Here is an 18,175-nt window from a genome sequence, read left to right as displayed (position 1 = left end):
GCAATGCTGTCCGGTGAGTAATGCGGGATGCGCAGCGCTGTTTCGCCTTTTATATTGCTAACCTGTGTCTTTTCTCTCCTTGCAGGTTGCGATGTTCCTCGCCGAGCACCGTAATGTTCCAGCAATGATACTGACCAGGAGATGACTACCCAGGTAAGAATTGTGTGGCTTTCTTCATTCGGGAGGAAACGTGAGTAAACGCTTACTAATTCTGTCTTTCTTTCTCCTCGTCCCAGGTTATGGTATTCCAGGATGCATGAAGTGCCGGATGATGGAGTTCGTACCTTCAGGTGAGTGGAAATGAAGTCGGCAATGGATTGAAGACAGGATACTGTTCCAGGTAAGTTTCGTAGTGTTATTTCTCTCTCTGCAGGTCCTTGGTTTCAGGTAAGCTGGCATCAAAGAACTGGACACAGTGAGCGTTACGCTGCCCACAGCAGAATAATGCAAAACATGTTCTGCTGTTTGGGTGCAGTTTAAATAGTCTCAGGTAAAGTAGACCAGATAAAATAGTCCCAGCCCTGCCACACCCTAAGTAGTCCAGTTAAAGTAGTCCAAGGCCTGCTACACCCAAAAGACTAGACTGCATAGCTCACTTCCTTGTAAGTGAGCTATGTGTGTGCCTCCATGTTGGCTGAACCCCCCAAGTTAAATAGTCCCGAGTAAATAGTCCCATTCTAAGGTTGGTCTTCATGATGGTTATGAGCCTTGCGCCAAAGGTGCCAGGACTGACTCCAAGAGAGTCTTGGATGAGGTTTTAAGGCCTTTGACCTGGCCCTAACTGGAAGGCTGACTTGCCAGTGAGGGCCAGGGGAAAGGGTCATGACAGCACTCCCCCCCAAGGCCCCACTCACGGTGGCACTTCTGCCTGGTCCTGGTTTGGCTGGGTAATTCTGATGGAACATTTTAATTAAGCAAAGTGCATGGATGTATTCACTAGGTTCCCATGATCTGTCTTGAGGGTCGTATCCCTTCCAATCAACTAAGAAGTATAGTTTGGATCTGGTGTACTTTGAGTCTAGGATATACTTTACTTCAAACTCTGGTTCTCCGTCAACTAATACTGGTTTTGGTGGTGTTGTAACCCGAGTACCGGGTTGTACCGGTTTCAGGGGTGATGCGTGAAACACAGGATGAATCTGCATAGTGGGTGGTAAGGCTAATTTAACTGCCACTGGATTTATTATGGATTCAATAAAATAAGGTCCCAGATATCGGGGACGAAAGGTCTGAGTCCCTTTTATGGGCACATATTTTGATGCTAACCAGACCTTGTCTCCAGTTTGATAGTAGGGGGCTTTACTACGATGTTGGTCAGCGAATTTCTTTTGTCTGTTCTTGGCTTGGAGTAAATGTTCTGCTGCTTCTTTGAAGGCCTGGGAAATAGTCGTATGTAGGGTTTTAACCGCTGGCATTTCCAAAGGGGTTGGGAGATTCAATTCTGAAGTATGTGGATGTCTACCATATATAGTGTAGAAAGGGGTTTGTCCAGTGCTGGTGTTTAATGAATTATTAGAGGCATATTCAGCTATCCATAACAAGTCCTTCCAATTTCTTTCCACTTGATGTAACATGCAACATAAGTATTGCTTGAGGGTTTGATTTGTTCTTTCTGTTTGGCCATCTGTTTGAGGATGGTGACTTGTGGATAGTCGAAAGTCAATTTGGGCCATTGAACAGCATTTCCTCCAGAGGTTGGATACAAACTGACTACCTCGATCTGAGATCAAGACCGATGGAAAGCCATGTAGCCGTACAATTTCCGCCAGGAATACTTTTGCTAAATTGGATGCATTTGGAAGACCCTTAAAAGGAATAAAGTGTGCCATTTTAGAGAACAAGTCTACAACTACTAAGATGGTGTTGAATCCTTGACTGGGAGGTAGATCTGTAATTAAATCAAGGGACAGTGTGTGCCATGGTGCGGGAGGAATTTCCAATGGTTGGAGAAGACCAGCTGGTTTCTGCTTTTGGGACTTGTTTTGTGCACACACACACCGCAAGATTGGATAAATTGTATGGTGTATTTACGCCACGTGGGCCACCAATAGTTTTGTTTTACTTTAGCTTGAGTTTTGGCAATTCCAGGATGACCTTCAATCAGGGAGTCGTGATAACCCGAAATAACCTGCTCTTGTAAATCTTTACTTGGCAAGTATAGACAGTTCCTAAAATATGGTAACTGGTCTTTAATGGTGTAATGTTCTCCTTGAGTACACCACTCTTGTGAGAAATTGGGATCCATTAAGAGTTGGATTTTGTTTTGGAGTTCACACTGTGTCAATGTTGTCGTAAGACCCAGGAGTTTGTCTTCTGGAATGATGGCTACTGGATCTGGAGTAATGTATACCTTTTCATCAACACCCATGCGGGACAAGGCGTCAGCCTTTCCGTTTCGGACTCCTGGCCTGTAGGTGATCACATAGTCATATTCAGCGAAGAAAAGAGCCCACCGCAGTTGACGGGATGATTGAGCCTTTGCTGTTTTTAGGTATTGCAGGTTTCGATGATCAGTTATGACCGTGACAGTATGGCTAGCACCAAGGAGATAGTGTCGCCATGCCTTGAAAGCTGATTTTATAGCCAAGAGTTCTGTGTCTGTGATAGCATAGTTGAGTTCGGGAGGTGAAAATGTTCGTGACCAGAAGGCCACAGGGTGTAACTGTCCAGTTCTTGGGTCCCTTTGTGAGAGAACAGCTCCCATAGCCATGCTAGAGTCATGTGTTTCAACTATATAAGGGAGGTCTGGGTGAGGATGCCGTAGAACTGGAGCAGAAGTGCATTTTTTCTTAAGTTCTTGAAAGGCCTTCTCTGCTTCTTTGGTCCAATGGAACTTTTTATTGTTTTTTCTCAATAGTGATGTAATTGGATGCACTATTTGGGAAAAATCTGGGATGAATCGGCGGTAAAAGTTTGCAAAGCCCAACATACTCTGGATTCCTTTAAATGAAGTTGGTGACTGCCAGTTAAGAATGGCATCTACCTTGTGCCTATCCATCCTGATACCTTTTGGTGTGAGGATAAAACCGAGGAACTCCACTTCAGTGACATGAAAAGAGCATTTTTCAAGTTTAGCATACAGTTTATGTTGGCTGAGTTTAGTAAGGACGGAGCGGACATGCCTGACATGGTCTTCTTTTGTAGCAGAATACACTAAGATGACATCAATGTAAACCAGGGCGCAAATGTCGATTAACTCCTGCAAAACATCATTCATAAAGTACTGGAATGCAGCAGGAGCATTGCAAAGTCCAAAAGGCATTACCTGGTATTCATACAAGCCATATTTGTTACGAAAGGCGGTTTTCCATTCGTCTCCTTTCTTCACTCGAACAAGATGGTACGCCCCCCCTAAGGTCCAGTTTAGTATAGATTTGGGCGTCTTTGACTTGATCCAATAATTTAGGAATAAGGGGCAGTGGATAATGTTTTTTTACTGTGATCTGGTTTAATGCGCGATAGTCGATGCAAGTCCTCAAATCTCCTTCCTTCTTTGGTACGAAGAATAAGGGACTGGCTGCCGGTGATTTAGATGGGCGGATAAATCCATTTGCAGGTACTGATCAAGATAAGCTTTTAAATTGACGTTTTGTGGTTCAGTAAGTGCATAGATTCGACCACAAGGAATTTGCGCACCACGTATAAGGTCGATCTGACAATCGTAGGGCCTGTGCGGTGGTAGAGTGTTGGCTTGTTCTTTCTGGAACACTTCTTGAAAATCTTGGTATTCATTTGGTAGAGTACTAGTCACACCTAATACAATCGCCACCGTACTGGGAGTAGCAGATGTACATAAGTCTGTTTTCCCCTTTTCTTGGTAATAACAGGTACAAGCACAATCATCGGAAAAAGCCAACTTCTTGGCACGCCAATCTATTAGAGGGATGTGAGCTACCAACCATGGCATTCCTAAGATTAGTCAAAACTGAGGAGCTTTGATGAGGTCGAATGCAATAGATTCTCGGTGTCCATCCTGGCACAGTAGGGTTAGTGCTACTGTGCATTGGGTTACTGGTCCGGAAGCTATTTCTGTCCCATCAAGTGTAGTAACTTTTTCAGTAGTCGACTTAGAGCATAAGGGAAGCCCCATCTCTGCTGCCAGATCTTGGTCTACATAATTCCCAACTGCTCCGCTGTCTATGTATGCTTCGACAGCATGCATCCGAGACGGTTGTTGGTGATTGATCAAAATCACTGGTAATGCAAAGTGTAAGGCCTGTGACTCATCCATCTCGCTCAACAAGCGGACCTCTACGCTTGCCGGGCTTGGTAGTTTTCCAACTCCTTGTTATTATCTTCCTTTTCTGTGGCGCCAAAACAGTTCTCCTTGATGGTTTCACTGGACATTCTTTGAGGAAGTGGCCTGATTTTACGCAATATAAGCATAATAGCTGTTGCCTTCTCTTGTCTCTTTCAGTTTTAGGTAAAGGGGGCCGTACACCTCCGATTTGCATGGGTTCTACTGTGTTTTCCAATGTACGTGGAACATTATCCTTTGACCGGACATACACAGCTCGAGTGTCTAACCTTATCCGGTCCGCTTTTCGGTCTTGTAATCTGTGATCTAATTGCACCACAAGGTTGATTAATTCTCCACAGTCTTTAGGTGGGTTAACCACTTGACCAAGGACATCCTTTAGTTCCCCTCGTAGACCCCGATGAAATAGTGTGGTCCTTTTTTCTTCAGGCCACCCAGCTTCAACGACTAGTCTGTTAAATGTTGCTATATATGTAAGCAAGTCTTGACTTCCTTGACGGAGTGACAAAAGTTTGTTGTCTAATGCTTGGCCTTGGGTATGACGAGCAAAGATTTTTCCATTTCCATCTGGAAACCCCCAAAGTCATGTAACAACGGGTTATCGTGATTTACCAATGGCACCGACCAATCCGCAGCACTGCCACTCAGATATGACAAGACAAAAGCAACCCGCGCTTGGTCGTTGGAAAAGCCACAGGTCTGCAAAGGAAATAAAGACGACACTGGTTCATGAATGTTGCGTACTTCTTGGGGCCCCCTGTAAATCGTTCAGGTGGAGCTAAAGTAACTGCCCCAGGAAGGGTTATTTGTACTGGATTGTTGGAAGAAGTCGGTACAGGTGCTGGCGGAATGTTACCAGGCAATGGGGTCTGTCCTGCCTGTGATTGGAGCAATTGTCTACTTATTTCATCGGTCCAATCCTTAGTAACAATCAAATCCCTCCTAAGAGCATTGGTTTCTTGCCTGGCTGAATGTTCTTCAGCGCATAATTGTCCCAACAACTGAACTAACTGGTCAGTCTCTGAAATCTCCATGACGCCCAGGTGGATAATATTATTGATGCTTTGCGTTCTGTTACCCTCACCTGGTATCCACAGGGATGCCACCCAGCCCTGGTTGGATGATTTGCACTCTCGAATCCTCTCCCGGTCCATTGGTAATGCCTCTGGTTAAAGATGGGTCTGCAATATAGGAGCGCTGGATTCAATACCAGATTGTCTTTATGTTTTCCCACCTCCCTTGGCCTCAACTCCTTCCTCCCCCTTGGGCCCTCTCCTCACCTTAATATTGTAAAAGGTGGATTCTCTGTCCTGCTCCTCATGGCAGGGGCGCATAGATGTGGGGGCGAGCAGCGACCAAGTTACTTCACTGGTGCAAGCCCCCCCTGTGGGAATCCAGGCCTGCTGCGACTCCGTAAGTTTGCTGCTTTACAGTTTTTATATGCAGTTCTTATGTTCCTCTTAATTCGAATAATAATGTCTTGCTTCTTTCCTTTTAGGTATGGAAAGGTATTTTGAAGATGAGCATGGGCCGGTAGGCGAAAAAGTGCGGTGTGCGCAATGCTGTCCGGTGAGTAATGCGCGATGCGCTGTTTCGCCTTTTATATTGCCAACCTGTTTCTTTTCTCTCCTTGCAGGTTGCGATGTTCCTCACCGAGCGTCGTAATGTTCCAGCAATGATACTGACCAGGAGATGACTACCCAGGTAAGAATTGTGTGGCTTCCTTCATTTGGGAGGAAACGTGAGTAAATGCTTACTAATGCTGTCTTTCTTTCTCCTCTTTCCAGGTTATGGTATTCCAGGATGCATGCGGTGCCGGATGATGGAGTTCGTACCTTCAGGTGAGTGGAAATGAAGTTGGCGGTGGATTGAAGACAGAATACTGTTCCAGGTAAGTTTTGAAGTGTTCTTTCTCTCTCTGCAGGTCCTTGGCTTCAGGTAAACTGGCATCAAAGAACTGGACACAGTGAACGTAATGCTGCCCACAACAGAATAACGCAAAGCATGTTCTGCTGTTTGGGTGCGGTTTAAATAGTCTCAGATAAAGTAGTCCAGGTAAAATAGTCCCAGGCCTGCCACACCCAAAGTAGTCCAGGTAAAGTAGTCCCAGGCCTGCCACACCCAAAAGACTAGACCGCATAGCTCAGTTCCTTGTAACTGAGCTATGTGTGTGCCTCCATTTTGGCTGAACCCCCCCAAGTTAAATAGTCCCAAGTAAATAGTCCCATTCTAATGTTGGTCTTCATGATGGTTATGAGCCTGGCGCCAAAGGCGCCAGGACTGACTCCAAGAGAGTATTGGATGAGGTTTTAAGGCCTTTGACCTGGCCCTAACTGGAAGGCTGACTTGCCAGTGAGGGCCAGGGGCAAGGGTCATGACACCTTTGGGATGTTCTCATTATACCAAACAGGGTCTAAAGGCTGAAAGATCTTTTTCGCACATATATGTATCGGACCATGTTCCATGGTGACTATGGCAGTAACATGTGTTAGGTAACATCCATCTTTGGTTGGCATGATCAATCCAACAACCCTCATTGTCTAGTCCCGTGGGACCTCTAACCATTTTTTGGCTTCTTCGGGAGGAGCTTCAGTCTGAATTTCCTTTACACTACCAATCCCTTCCTCCATTATGCAAGTGTCAGTGACCCATGTTGCTGAATCTAAAATGTATATTTTGGAGTGCACGTCATTTGCAGTTTGCTTAGCAATTCTGTCGGCAAAAGCATTTTCTTTTCCCACATCGTCCGTCACTTTTTGATGTGCGGTGCATTTCATTATTGCTAGTTTGGTTGGGAGTGCGAGTGCCGACAACAACAGTACTATCAAAGTGCCATGCTGGATATTTTTACCATGCAATGTCAAGAAACCCCTCTCAGCCCACAGACGTCCAAAGTTATGAACTACCCCGAAAGCGTATTGGCTATCGGTAAATATGTTCACACTAAGACCTTCAGATATTTCACAGGCTCTAGTCAAAGCGATTATTTCTGCGGCTTGGGCCGAGTTATGTGGGATTCGTTTACTTTCTACAACAGTAGTCAAAGTGGTGATAGCATAGGCAGCAGTGTATGTGCCGTCTGGTAATTTGAAACATGAGCCATCACAAAATAGCTCTCCATCTGGTTCCCTTAAGGGTGTGTCAGTGAGGTCAACCCTTCCCTTAGTATATTGTTCAGTTACAAAAAGGCAATCATGTGATACAATGTCACAGTTTTCTGTCTCCGGTGGAGAAGGTAGCAATTCAGCCGGATTGAAAGCACAACATCTCTTAATTTGGATATGCAGCGCAAAGAGAATCAGATCGTACCTTGTTAGCCGAGCCGACGTGAGATGTTGTGTCTGAGTTCTATTCAGCAGAACGTCTATTGAGTGAGGTACCATGAGGGTTAAAGAGTGACCCAGAACCATCCCCTCACTTTGCTTTACTGACACAGCAACAGCAGCTCTCAGACAATGCTGCAAAGCGCATTGCAACAGGATCCAGTATAGAGGAAAAATAACTGCATGGTCTGTTCATGCCCCCATGGTCCTGTGTCAATACAGCCAAAGGGCATCCATCTCTTTCATGCACATACAGGACAACAATTGAATGCTGTCTGACAGTCCATGTTCCATGGCAAGGGCGAAGGAATATCCTTCTTCGTCAATGCCAACATAGGCTTAATCATCAAAGAAAAGTTTGGGATCCACTGTCTACAATATGAGGCCATGCCAATTAAAGCTCTGACCTCTTTCTGTGCATTTGGGACAGACATATCAGATATGCTCTGAATTTGTTCTGGCGTCAAGCATCTGCCCTCTTTCGACAGGAGGTAACCCAAGTAGGCCACCTCCTGGCGACAATATTGGAATTTCTTAAGTGATGCTTTATGGCTGTGTTCTGCTAAATGTGTCAATAACAATACAGTGCCCTCCTTGCAAGAGTCCTCTGAATCTGCGGCTACCAGCAGGTCATCAATATACTGTAATAATGTGCATGTGGAGGGTAGTTCTAATGTGTCCAACTGTTCTTTCAGGGCCCTGTAGATGCTCAGACTTTCTGTATAGCCTTGTGGTACTTGTGTAAAGGTGAAGGAGCGCCCACCTACTGTGAAAGCGAACAAATATCTACTATCAGCATGCACTGGAATGTTAAAGAAAGCTTTCTTCAAATCATTCACGCTAAAATGAGTGGCGGTAGCCGGGATCATAGTTAGAATTGTAGTAACATCTGGGACAATCGGAAACTGTGGAGCAACAATCTTGTTAATCGCATGCAAATCAATAATAAAATGGAACGGGATCGCATTATCCCCTTTCTTGTACACCGGAAGAATTGGATTATTACACACACTCCCTGCAATTTCTTCAATTACTCTTATATGCACCAAATCAGAGCCAATGCTTTTCAAGGCCTGCTCACCTTTAACCGAGATTCTATACTGCGGGATACGTGGTAAGGAAACACCTGGTTTCAAGGTAATGTGGACTGGCTCTATTTGCAAGACACCGACATCCTTATCATTCACAGGCCATAGACATGCTGGGACTGTACTTAATTCAGTTGGCAATGGCATGGATATAAACTGCGAAACAGGATTTTGTCATGGCGAGATCATCAAATACACTCCATCCGGAAAACAGTAAATCACAGCATTCAATTTCTTCAACAAATTAAACCCCAACAAATTCTCGCCACAATTCTTGGTTAGTAGGAATGATCACTGCTCAGTGAAAGGATCCAATGTAATGGGCACCGGCTTTGAAACCGGGCAGACTACTGGTGTACCTGAGAACCCTACGGAAACATTACTTTGCCCTGACAGTGGTATATCTGGAACACGCTGATGGCCGATTGAGTATTTCTGCGCACAGGTGTCTACTAAGAATACATGCTCCCTATTCCCAATTCTCATCTCTACATAGGGCCCTTTTTGGTCAATGGAAATAGGTACTCGTTCCAGACCCTTTTTTGGGCTGTCCTATGGGAAAAGTGCATCATCAGATGTAAAGTATTCAGTGTAATATGTACTGGAGGGATTATAGAATATGTTTCTGCCACCTGTATTCTTTTGGTGGTTCCCTTGGCCTTCTTGGGGTTGTGTCTGTGGCTGTGATTGTGGATAATTTGCATAATCATTCCTTTGAGGGCCCCATAGGCCTAGACGTTCCCTCGATCACCTAGATAGGGTACCATTCGCTCTCAGCTGGAGAATTGGGCATTGTGCGCACCAATGGCCTTCTTGTCTACAGTATGCACATTGGTTAATGAGTGGGGGACCTAATAGGGCCTGGTCCTGTGGTGCGTACTGTCCTCTAAACTGTGTGTTACCACCTCTAGCTCCCCTTGCCACTTGCTGAAGCAAAACCCTTGTTTTCAATTCACCTTTCTTTTTATCCACCTTATCCTTCTCTGCATTCACTCTATTTTCATAATGCTGAGCCATGTGTAGAACCTCAGATTGCAACTTTGCCTGCCATGCACTTTCAAACGTCATAATCAGTGTCTATATTTCGGGCAACAAACCTCGCACAAACTTGTTGACAAACAATCTTTTACCTGGTTCCGCACTCAGATCTTGTCCACTAAAATCCAAAAACACTTCCTCAATGATACTCTCACCTGGTATCCACGGGGACGCCACGCAGCCCTGGTTGGTTGTTATGCGTCTCAAGCCCTCTTCCCGATCCCTGGGTATTGCCTCCGATGGAAGTTGAGCCTGAAATACAGGAGGGTTGGATTCAAGACTTGGCTGTATTCGGTTGGGTGTCTTCCCACCTCCCTTGAATTCAAAACCTTCCCTTGGACCTCTCCTCACCTTAATTCTTTAGAAGGCCTGCTCTCCATCCTGCTCTTTGTGGCAGGGGTGCGTAGTCTCGTATGGGCGTGAGCGACTAAGTTGCTTCACTGGTGCGAGCCCCTTTTCAGACCTTCCAGGATTTTGCGGCATGAAATGGCAAATTTTGCGGCATGAAATGGCAAATTTTGCGGCACAAACCTTTATTTATTGCGGCATTTTTGCGGGACATTTTGTATTAACTGGAGGGTGTAAGATTGCCACATTGCAGGAAATAGGTAGAGTGCAAGGCTAGAAGAGAGCCAGGGTATCATTATTATGTGTCTTTTGTATTAATTTAATAGGAAGAGTCCCAGATGTCTCTGGCTTGGCAGAACAGTGTTTGATTTGGCTACATTTCTGGTTTAATGTTCATGCCTATTTAATAGTATTAACTAAATTGATCATTATCAATTGTAATGCTGAAAATATTCCCCTTCTATGTTCTCCAATCCCCCAAACACCCACAAACATCTCACCAACTCTCCATCATAACTTACATTCCTTAACCTCTCACTCTGTCATACAAATACTCACGTGCTATGTCACACTGTCAAGTCACAATCTGCACTGCCCAGCCCCTGCCACACTCCAAATCATACTCCCAACTCACACCTTACACTCTACAATTCCTCCCTCAATATACAGTCCTTCATTCTTTTGTGCTGCTTCTGCATCTTGCATCTTTTCTCCCATTCTATCACATTCTTCCCTCATCCTTTTTCCAAATCTGCAGCACACTGCCTCTTTCTGGCCAACCGCTTCCTCTACTTTCTGTACCTCTGCTCGCTCTCAGATTTCTGGCCCACCGCATCACTGCTTCCTCTGCTCTCTTGTGCAGCACTTCCTCCTCTGACCCACTGCTCTTCCTCTGCTTTCTTGCCCATCACTTCACATCTCACCCATCACTCTCCCTCTCTCTCATAGTGTAACCATTTTTATTATTTTTTTTTAAATGTAGATTTTGTCCCAGTTCCTCAAATGAGGGGGCATTTAAAAAAAGAACGGAGGATATGCTATTTTTAGACAACCCATTTTTGGAAATGAGCAGGTCACCTTATTCTCAAAGGTGACCGGCGCATTTCCACAGGCTTGAGCTGTAGCGCAAATTGTGCGCTGGCAGCTGCCTTGAATGGTGTTCTGGGTTGTTTGAACGAAGTGTAATTATTTGCGGCGGAATTGACCGTAGTCAATTTTGCTGCAAATTGATTTGCACTTCAGCCAAACAACCCAAAATGTACCTTTCACCACCACCCGACCCCCTCCCCTACTTAACCGCTTGGTCGCTGCAGCTTCCCCTGCAACCCTGCGGTGCCAGATCCGTCCCTCTAACGCGGGTCGGATCCGTCCCTCTAACGCAGGTCGGATCCGACTCTGCAGGGTCCTTTTTTCGTTATTTTCCTTTTTTTTCTGTCCCCGCCTCCAATTTTGAGGAAAAAGGGGAAAACACTTCTGCAACCACCCTAGACCAAAAATACTAAACAAGGGGAGCGGGTGACACCCCCGCAACACATGTTCAGTATTTATAAAAATCGATCGAATAGAACTGCACGTAATTGGTCAAATTGTAACATTCGATAGATTTTTGTCATCAAAATGGGGAGTACTTTGAATAGAATCGCTCTCCCGACAGTGTTCTGCAAGCTCCCAGCGCCTTTCACAGGGACAGGCACTCTAGGTGCCTGCCGCTGTAAAATGTGACCCAAAAAATGCATTTTTATCCTGTTTGAGGAACAGAAATGCAAGCGACTCAGCAGCGGTTCATACCTTAAAAGAAATGCATGACAGGGTCAGGAAAGACCCTGTCATGCAGTGGCAGCCCCACATCCCGTGCGCGTAGGGTTGCCTACAATTTCTGCACATTTAAAAGTGCATCTTGATTGGAAATGCGGGATGTGCTTTTAAATTGACAGAAACGCCACTTTATTTGATCAAGGAGGTGAAAAAGGCCATCTGAATGGGCGCGCATATAAAATGTGCCCATTCATGTGTCCCTTGTGGATTGGGCTGCAATTTTTGGGGCGCAAGTGATTTCATTTCTTGTGTAAATAAAAACAAAAAAAAAAAGTTGAGCACCTGGCACCCTGAGGATTCTTTTTTTCAAAACAGTAATTTTTGCAGATTACTTAAAAAAAAAAAAAAAAATTTTTTTTTTTTAAAAGATGCTGTTTTTGCACAAAACGGCCATTTTTGCGGCATTTTGCGCAAAACGGCCGTTTTCGCGGCATTTTGCGGGATCGCAAAATCGCAATAAGCTGGAGGGTCTGCCTTTTGATTGTCTTTAAGGTAGGTCTTGCTGCTTTACAGTCTTTGTATTCTATTTTGTTCTTTCCTTCCTTGCTCTTATTGTTATTAATGTCTCATTCCTTCTCTTTTTGGTGTGCAAGGGATTATGGTCTTTTTCGTGTGGGTTGGAGTTAAGCATGAGCCGGTAAATGATGGCGCGGTGGGCGCAAAGCTGTCAGATAAATAATGTGCGATATGCGGCGCTGTTTTGCCTTGCATATGCTAACCTGTGTCTTTCCCCTTCCTTCGTAGGTTGCAGTACTCTTCGCCGGTTCTAGTGATGTTCTGGAGCGATGCTGACCAAGAGGCGACACACCAGTTATGAATCTTGTGGTTTTAGCTGTTCGCGTGTATTCGTGAGTATGCACTCAATAATGCTGCTCTTCTCTCTCCTTTTCAGGTTGCAGCACTCTGGAAAGCATGCAGTGCCCTGAAGATGGAGTTTGCTGTATCGATTGTCTCCAGGTAAGCAGAATCAGTAGCTGACGATGGGCTGAAGACAGGAGGCTACTCGCAGGTAAGATTCCAATAACAATGTTCTTTATCTCCCTGCAGGCACGCGGTTCCAAGAAAAGCTTGCTCCAAAGAATGTTGGAGTCCCGACTGGACACAGTGAGCGTTACACTGCAAACAGCAGAATAACACAAAGCATGTTCTGCTGTTTGGGTGTGGCTTAAATAGTCTTCAGGAAAGTAGTCCAGGTAAAGTAGTCCCAGGAAAACCACAACCTAAACACTAGACCGCATAGCTCACTTCTTGGTAACTGAGCTATGTGAGTGCCTCCATGTTGACTGCAGCCCCAAAAAAAGTAGTCCAAGTTAAATAGTCCCAACTAAAAGGTGCTCTCCATAATGACTATGAGCCTGGTGCCAAAGGCGCCAGGACTGACTCCAAGAGAGTCTCCAATGAGGTTTTAAGGCCTTTGAGGCCATAATGGAACCCCGAAACCCGGCCCTACCTGGCAAGCTGACTTTCCAGTGGTGGTCAGGGCTAGGGGTCATGACACTCAAACCTACTAAAATATTCTGTAGCACCTTCCAACTTGTTTTTCATGCAAGCAATGAGTTTGTCCCAAACAATCTTTTTTTCTGGGACAATCGTTTTCAATTTAGTGACAATGTTCATAGGCAATGTTAAGATAATCTGCGGTGGTCGCTCACCAGCCTTCCTATCCCTGTCTGCTTGTGTCATGTTAGCCCTTGTGTCGCCTAATACTGGCCCGTCATCCACGGACCTAATCTGTTTCCATATGTCAGCAGGCAAAATAACAGGAAATAACAAATCAATATCGCCCAATGTAAACACTGATGAATGTAAAACAGATTCAATTTCCTTGTAGAATCCAGAAGGATTCTTTCTAATATCTGGAATTGACTGTTTAAGTGTATTTTCTTCTTGGCGAGAGAATGGGACATGGACAAACTGGGAAATATAATGTGCTTCAATTGTGCGTGCATTACCTCCATCAACGGCTGGAATTTCTACCTTGGGAACAAATGTTGGCGGAACACTCTCATTGGTAACTGCATAGTGGGCGGGTCAATCGTGGGAAGGTCTAAACGTCTATTCAACGATACGGCCAGATCAAGAGACAATGCAGTCAATGGGGTTTCTGGTGAAAAAGCTCTTTTATAAATCAGCATTAAATCAGCCGGACAACATGCGTTACGCTTCATACAATCGTCCTGCAAATACTCGACCATCACCTGCAACACTTTCCTTTGCATTGCAGCTGTGTATTGACAAAATGTATCATGAATTTCAATCGGGGGAATAGTGGCATCTGAAATCCACCTAGGGGCATCTCTAACACAAATATGCATATCTTCAATAACCGGTTTTGAAGGGGGTAAATACCAGTTCTGAACATACAATGTCTGCGTCTTAAGCTTGTATACAAGTGATTTGTGTAAACGATCAAGTTCTCTCTTGAACATAAATATTGTACTCAAATAATTTTGCATCTTTGCGCTGTTACTACAAGTCCGGGCAAGGACCACCTGGTCATGGAAGTCTTGCAGCGCAACTTCATCCATTATATCACCCCATATCACAACCAAATATGAATCCATTCTTTCAATCAATACCTTTTGGTCAGTGAAATCCCCATGATCGGACAAAGCAGATAAGGTGGCACCTTCATTGCCCCCTTCAACATATGTTTCAGCCCACCAGTTCAAATCCCTCTTCCTTTCTTTGATAACTGTAGTACAGGTTTCCCTATAATCATTATAAACCTCCGACAATGAAGCAGAACCATTCGGGCGAGAGTCAACCAGCAATACTGCCTCGCTAGGCGGTGGAGGAAATGATGAATGATGCCGGCAGCGCAGATGGGAGAGAGGGAGTAGCGATCGCAACAATTGGCACAGGTGCCATCACAGGAGGGAGCGCAAGCAGAGGAGCAGCCGAAGGCGGTACATAGGGAGGCGGTTCAGTGGAATCATCAATAGGGTCAGACCTTCGCTCATTCAATATCTTATTTATCAATTTGTCTGGCGCATGCGTATCTGAGAGGGATATATCTTCTGTATCTCTAACTGAATGCCCTCTCTAAACCCCTGATTTTATCTTCTTGTCTCTGTTGGTCATGCTCTATAATGCTTTCTCAGCAGTAGTCTTATGTTTGCGGGCATGCTTTTCTCTACTTCGCAAGCGCTGTGTCACTTCCTTCCTCCAGTGCCTGATAGTGTCAAATGCAGCGGGCCTAGCCTTTTTGCGTAACAATACAGTTTCTAAGTGTGCTATGCGGGCTAGCTCAAAACTGCCGTAATTCGGCCATTGAAGTTCAGGTTCATGCCTAGTTTTTCTGTGCCAAATCGTATGAAAAACTATTGCTCCTAATCCATATTTTACATACATTTCATATGCTGTCGACCCTTCGAGTGGCGCCGGTTGGCCATATTCCAAAGATCGACTTCCGCAATGCAAAAATCTAGCAAAGCAGGATGCCAATTTCCCAGGCATAGTTACAACCCGTACTCTCTTTACCTGGGCGTTTGCTTCTTGCAAGGCAACTCTCAACAACAAATATCAGCGATATCGGGTATCACCTGATTTCAACAATCATCCTGAAAGATGCATTCATCGTGTTTAGCGTGTCCTGGCTCAAACTGCCTCGATTCCGGGACCCTCACCACCGTGCTCACAAGACACGGTCTGCCGGCCATAGAAGGGCTGTCTGCAGATCTGCGGAGGAATCACTTCTCACTTTGCATAGGGGTGCCCCCTAAGGCACACGCCGATCTCGGTCCGGTCACCTCGTCCTTGCTCGTCTCTTCGATGCTGCATCAGTGGAAGGGTCTCTATTCGGGTGCCATCTTGATGGATCAAAGACCGGAATTAAGGTTTCCAATCATATACTAATGACACGACAGTCACGAGGATCCAAAGTCAAATATATATATTCAATAATAGCATTTGATCAAATGGTTCTCAGCGCCCCACGATCTGTAAGACGGACACTGTGAAGAGAGAGAGGGTGAGTGTAAAGATGCCGGAGGGGGGTGTCTGTACTTCTGCTCTCCGTGGTAGAGGAGAGGCACAGAGGACCCCAGCCAAGATTCTCTATTATTGGTACGTGGTCGAGCAATCAAGGCCTAGCTTCTCAGGAGGTGATACAGGCTGGTTCTTAAGTACAGTGTAGTCCCCAAGCACCCACAAAGAAATGTCCGCACACTGTATCGGTTAAAACAGTCTTTATATAATTAATATTCAAAGGTATGTACAATGTCACGATAACGCATTGTGTGCTCGGAAAATCAACAATGGTAAATATATACAGTTCTAAAGTGGTACAACAACGATTATTAGATCTCATTAAAGTGCACCAACTATACTGCCAAAATGTCACACAGATCAATAAAGAGGAAACTAGCAGTAGAGAGAGGAAGAAAAGCAAGATTTTTGAACAATTGGCAGACTACTGGTCCCACTACCTAGACACAGTTCTTTATGGATATCCTCCCACCTGGGCAACCTGTAAAGCAAAGATGTATCACAAGCCCAGTCCATATATCGTTCACACTAGACTTCCCAATAGTTCTGCAACCCCAAAGTACCTGGCGTTGTAGCGTTCCTCATTGGGGAATCGACGGCCCTTCTTGAGTGCCCTCCCTTTAAGGCAGGAGTCTCGGTCGTCGAACGTCCGACGGAGAACAGGTTGAGCTATGACGGTGAAGTGGCCGCGTCGTTCCTAGCGGTGCTCGTTGACAGGGAAGCGTACATGTCCTGCAAGGAAGAGGCGTGCGGGGCACCTCCGTGTCGATAGTTCTGGACCGCAAAGAGTTTGAAGAACTGTGGCCCAGCAACGGCGTTGAGTCGTCAGCGTCTCTTTGGTCCTTGGGTGTTGGGATACCCACCGGTGGATGCTCCTCGGCGCGTCGACGGTCAGGCCTTCTCCAGTCGGATACAGCGTCAACGATGCAGAGAGCATCCTTGGATTCGAATGTTCTTAGGCAAACGGGAGCACGGTGGCTCCAGTCGGTGACGCCGGTCATCGACAGTGGTGGAAAACAGTCCGGGCGCTTCTCCTTGGAGTTCCACAGCAGTCCCCGTATCAGGTCGGCAACCTGTCGAAGGTCTGTCTACCAGAGAGCTTAGGCAAAGAACAGCTGGTGCACGATGGTCCCTCGTAGCTCGGGAAGAGGGCGCCTTACCAGGTCCTCTCTGGGTCAGTCCTTGGAGACACAGCAGCTTTCAGATTGTGAAGGAGCGCAACAGCAATTCTTCTCGTCCAGCAGGGCTTCAAGGTCAAGCTTCACTCCAGTTACTCGTCGTAGTGGACTTCAGCTTCTGAACACGATTCCTAGCAGTGAGAGGTCACCAGATATACTGTTGATCTCCTATTCATTCCGCTGGGTCATACTCAAGCATCCAATCACGACTACGGGCCTTCATGCAGGCAGGGAGCCAATCAGGCACGCAGAGCATTCAGGCCATTCACTTCCCTCCAGACACTCACAACAAATTATGTGTATTGGGACAAGTACTGAGCCATTCAACACTCCACACTGCATTCATACCGGTTTTGGGCAGGGCTGTCTCAGTCATTGTGTCAACCACTAGATACTAGACACCCACAACACAGAATGCATATTCGTCACACACTCCATTCACCCAGGTCCCACCCACAGGTGTACCCACAACATACGGTCGTTGAGAAGGCTCCAGCCAGTCTGGTCAGCACTTCCCCACACTACCATATATGGAACTTCCACCCAACAGCCAGTCAGCGTGAAGGGACAGAGTCAGGGCTTCCTGGGACTTCGGGAAGATCAAGCTAACAGGCGATGGAAGGCAAGAGGCCATGGGGGCCAGTTTGTCTCCATCAGGAATCTACCGATTCCAATGACAGGGCCTGGGCATCCCAAAATGGAGGACGCTCAGGGCACCTGTCAATTCAGCACGGATCTGCCACCAGCCCGTACCCTGCTCTGTGGGCCACACACAGGTGCCCAAAAACATACACTAGGGGCACAGGGTTGTACCCCCACCCATGGGTGCCATAAGCTTATCCCATGGGTCTGTTCACCAAACCAAAAGAGAGAGCTGCACTGCCAGGAGTCCCACATGAGCTCCTGCACGGAAAACATGACAGAACACACGATAAAAAGCAGTAAACGCCAAGGGTACAGAGGCCCTGTCCCTCCGATGCATTTCCAGCATCACAGTGAGCACAAGTATAACAGGCACATTGTCCCTCCGTGAGGCTGTAATCATCCCACTCCTGAAACCAGGCAAGCCGGCCGTGGAGCGCGGGTCTTACAGACCGCTGTCCATGCTCAACCAGGACAGCAAAATACTCACGGTGG

The sequence above is a fragment of the Ambystoma mexicanum genome, chromosome 2p (genome assembly GCF_040938575.1).
Source record: "Ambystoma mexicanum isolate Mex_15411 chromosome 2p, UKY_AmexF1_1, whole genome shotgun sequence".
In the NCBI taxonomy this organism is placed as follows: Eukaryota; Metazoa; Chordata; class Amphibia; order Caudata; family Ambystomatidae; genus Ambystoma; species Ambystoma mexicanum.
Note: the sequence above shows the minus strand (reverse complement) of the source record.